At 33.9% G+C, this 4,555-nt stretch overlaps 1 non-coding gene across 1 annotated transcript; it reads right to left on the bottom strand.

Moving 5' to 3' along the window:
* Window positions 1-3,943: 3,943 nt before the first annotated feature.
* LOC112534959 lies at window positions 3,944-4,050 on the bottom strand. Its single transcript, XR_003080133.1, has one exon. It is a non-coding gene; the product is annotated as a small nucleolar RNA R71 (small nucleolar RNA).
* Window positions 4,051-4,555: the final 505 nt, after the last annotated feature.

Genomic DNA, 4,555 nt, shown 5'->3' on the forward strand with positions numbered 1-4,555 from the left:
ACAAGATGTCACTCGAAACACACAAGTGTATATAGGTGAGAAGAATATTGCCAAGCTCTCAGCGCAATAGTACAGAAAAAAAGTGCTTACCATAGGCTTGCTTATAGATCCGATCTCCACTACTGTGAAATAGTCAATAAACATGATCAAAGGGTCTTGAGCCAGGTTGTAATAGGGTTAATGGTAGGGTACGGAGAATATGGAAAGTAAGCTGAAAGCTGCTGGAAAATTATGCAGGTAATGCAAGAATATAGCCAAGGATCAAACACTGTACCAATATTAAACACTAAGTTGTTCTAATAATAAGATGATGCTCGAACTAAACCCTTATTCAAATTTTTTTTTTTATATTTTTACTCCTGCAACAACAAAACGCAGGATGAAGTAATACAATGCTCAATTAAAGTAGTAAAATGATATGTATCATTTGGATTGAAGGGAGCATCTATGAAAAATCTAGTAACTTAGTGAATATATTCAAATTGATCCAAAATGGAATGCAGCATAAACGTATATTATTTCTAGCAATAATGGTAGAAAGAATGGTGGAATGAATAGAAGTGGTAAAATGAGTGTCAGATGTAATTTATAATGAAAGAAAAAGGCTAAGGCTCAAAATGGGTTCATTAAGGGAAAAACCGGGTTAGGCTTTTGGCCAAATTGTATAATACCTAAGTGCCCAAATCATCTCATGACTATCAACAATTCATGTAATCTTAAAAGTCATCACAAAGCAAGTTCTAGAAACAAAAATTCTGCACAATGCTCACTAATCAAAAATAGAATGGAGCATAAAGCCTCACCATTGAGTGGGATAAAATTGCATGAATTCTCAAACCAAAGTTTAAACAATCAAACAATCTAATACGCATCAAAATTAACAGTGTTCTATATCCAAGATAAACTGAAATGAAAGGATTAAGGAAAAACACCAGTTTTACCTAGCTTGATTGAAACTAAGAGATTCGTTCATTGCCTCCTTCCCACAAAGATTCGATACAAGCAATAAGGGTCCATTAAAAAGAAAGAAAATCATTAACTACTCGATTAAAACAAAACTCAAGATAAGGACAGTAATAATGAGTGGACTCAATCAATAAGGGAAATTAAAACAAGATAAAAACAGCAAAGACAAAATTGGTACCTGCACAGATCTACGGTACCTACCCCACACTTGTGTAAAACACTGTCCTCAGTGTGAACAAGGTAGGCACTCCAAAATAAAAGGAATAAAATATGTAAAATGAAGCTAATTATGGGAGTCCATAAAAGAAATTGGAAAACTAAGAGAAAAACAAGACAACAAAAAGAGATAAAAATTAGAAAGTCTACTAGATACTTCCCTTGATGTGTACTTTAACACTTCAAAATATGTTAGTCCTCAAAATTACGTACGAGCATCAAGTAGGCTAACTCCTGCAAAACTCAAGAATAAACACATCCCAAGCAACATTTAGTAAAAGGTTTAATAAGATAACATCTCCTCAAAATCAAACACACTAAAAACAGACTGAAATATCTAACTAAAAAAAACAAATAACTACATAAAATAAAAAGAAATGTCCAAAAATTCAAAAAGCAAAAATAGATTCGGGAATGCCTCCCGAAGGTGCTTCTTTTTGTTCGAGTCGTCTAGATGGACTCTGCAGCAGCATTCGTGCATCGCGGGCAAATTGATAAGGTAGGCTCAATGTAAGTTGGGGCTCGAGGCATATAAGCTCAATGAGAAGGTCCAATGTGTGCGGTAGATGACCAAGGAGGTGCTCTCTGTATTGATTTGGGATGTCCATTCATCCACTCTGAATTCCGGCTAAGTAACCTGTCAAAAACAAACTTGCAACTACCCTTCTCGGGTCTATCATAGCACAAACTCTCATATCGATACAAGTTATTTTTTTCAGATGAATAACACATACTAACAGGGGAAGAAACATGTATAGCATCATCCATTTATACATCTTGTGGTTGTGTATTACATGTAGGATCAATTCCATCAATACTACAAATGGCATGAACATGGTCGGTGGAAGAACTATCAAATGAGGGTAAACTAAAAGTGACATAGTCATCCCCTACATTAAGTTCTAACTTCCCCTCAAATACGTCTATTTTAGCTCTAGCTGTGGCAAGGAAAGGTCTCCCCAAAATTAATGGTACACCATGCTCATTATCCATATCCAAAACCACAAAGTCCATAGGAAATATGAACTTATCTACCTTAACTAGCACATTTTCCAGAATCTGCAAATGAGGGTGATTTTTCATGTCAAAGGGTGCCTTTTTCCAATTTCTACACGAATAGCAGCCTTTAGAAACATATAAAATAAGTGTGTTTGGCTCTGTTTTAGGAATGAGAAAAGAAATATAGATATAGAGCATAGTTTTTAATAGAAGTATTAAGTTTTAGAAATCATTGCAAAGACTTTGTTCTAGTTTTTGAGAATAAACTAGAAGGAGACTAAGTCAAGAAGCAAGAAGAGAAGATTGTTCTACACCGAGCAAGTTCTAGAAGACTTAAAAAAGGGTTTATCTATTCATTTTCTTCTATATACCTTTCCTATGTTGCAATTGATTTTCTCTTATTGTTCTCTAATATGTGTCTTGGCCAAGTCTTTGTATAGGATTTACAATGATGAATTAATTAAGAGCTACATTTTTATCTTATGTTATTTATGATTTAATTTCAATTAGTGCTCATTCATGTTATGTATGCTTGATCACCATATGTAACTTGTTAATCAAATTATTCACAAAGAGATTTGGAGTAATTTGGTGGAACGTAATTGATATTACTTAAGAATTGAATTTGGCTTGGATACAAGGGATTCATCTTAAGAGAATAAGAATTAGTATAATGTGTTAATGATTTTCTCTTATCTCTACATTGCCATGAAAATGAATGTAGACTCTAAGAGAAAATACCTTTAATTGACAATGAGAATTACCTTTAAAGACTATAGACTAATTTCCAATCAATATGTTTTATGATAATAATGTTCAAAGTTCTTATTTGATTGTGATTTGTGATTTTCCCATATAAATATACTATTATAACTTGTGTGAATACTTAAGTAATTAGTTAGTATTTAGATTTCCTTATTTGTCTTAATTACTATTATAATTTTTGTTTATTTTACTTATCCATCTTAGTACCTAACCGGTTAATACAAAGTTTACCCCAACTCCCGAGTGTTCGACACCCTTCTTGCTCTATACTAAGTCCTAGGGACTAGGGTATGTAATTTGTCCCGCTATAAATTTTGGCGACGTTACCGGGGAGTTTAATAGTAATTTTTATTAACTTAGGGTAGAGAAAGGTTGTTTTAGGCCTTGTTTTTGTTTTTTTCTATTTTATTTTTATTTTATTTTTATATTCTTCATTTTTATATCTTATTTTTATTATTGTTATTTGTTTAGTCTAATTTATTCAATTGTGGATTAACATGCTTACTAGAAGTACTAGTAATAATAATTTGAACTTTGATCCTGACATTGATTTAACTATACATGCTTTAACCAGGGAATAAAGGCAAAGAAGAGAGAACCAACAAAATTTGAATAACATGGCTCACCGGAAAGGAGAACGTTAGGCGATTTTGTAATGCCCGACATCTCAGGAAGTTTAGGAGGTATTGTGCCTCTGGCTATTGCTAACAACAATTTTAAGATCAAGCCAAGTATCATCCAAATGGTGCAAAATAATCAATTTAGAGGTTTACAAGGAGAAGATCCTTATGCCCACATATTAACTTTCCTTAATGTGTGTGCAACTTTCAAGATCAATTGTGTAACGGATGACGCAATAAGGCTCAGACTCTTCTTATTTTTGGGTAGGGATAAAGCACAACTTTGGCTTGCTAGTTTGCCAAATGAATTAATCACAACGTGGGACCAATTAAAGCAAGCATTTATGCATAAATATTTTCCACCATATAAAATGGCCAAGTTTCACAATGAGATCACTACTTTCAAGCAAAATGGAAGTGAGACAATCTATTCAGCTTGGGAGAGATTTAAGGAACTCCAAAGGCAATGTCTACATCATGGCTTGCCGGATTGGATGATTCCTTAAATTTTCTATAATGGGCTGACGAATGAAAATAGAAATATCATGAATGCAGCAGCCGGTGGAAAATGGATGGATAAAATGGCTAGAGAAGCCATTACCTTGCTTGAAGAACTTGCATCTCAAGGATACATGGGTGATGAAACAACTATGGCAAAAGCAAGGGGAGTTTTGGAGCTTGACACAATTAAAATGCTGAATGCAAAGGTAGATGCTCTCACCAATTTGGTAAGTAGAAATCAAATTAATTCTTTAGAAAGTACTAATATTGTTTATAAGTCTTGTGGAGGATCCCATTCGTATTCTCAATGTAATTTAAGTACAAATGAGGATGTGAACTACATGCAAGGGGGTTTTCACCAAAGAATGGGGCTGAATTCCAACACTTATAACCCTCAATGGAGGAACCATCCCGATTTCTCTTGGTCAACCCCATCCTCTCAATTAAACCCTCTATATAACCTAAATAGCAAACCTCAATACCCATCA

This window comes from Ricinus communis, chromosome 2, assembly GCF_019578655.1.
Source record: "Ricinus communis isolate WT05 ecotype wild-type chromosome 2, ASM1957865v1, whole genome shotgun sequence".
Lineage (NCBI taxonomy): Eukaryota > Viridiplantae > Streptophyta > Magnoliopsida > Malpighiales > Euphorbiaceae > Ricinus > Ricinus communis.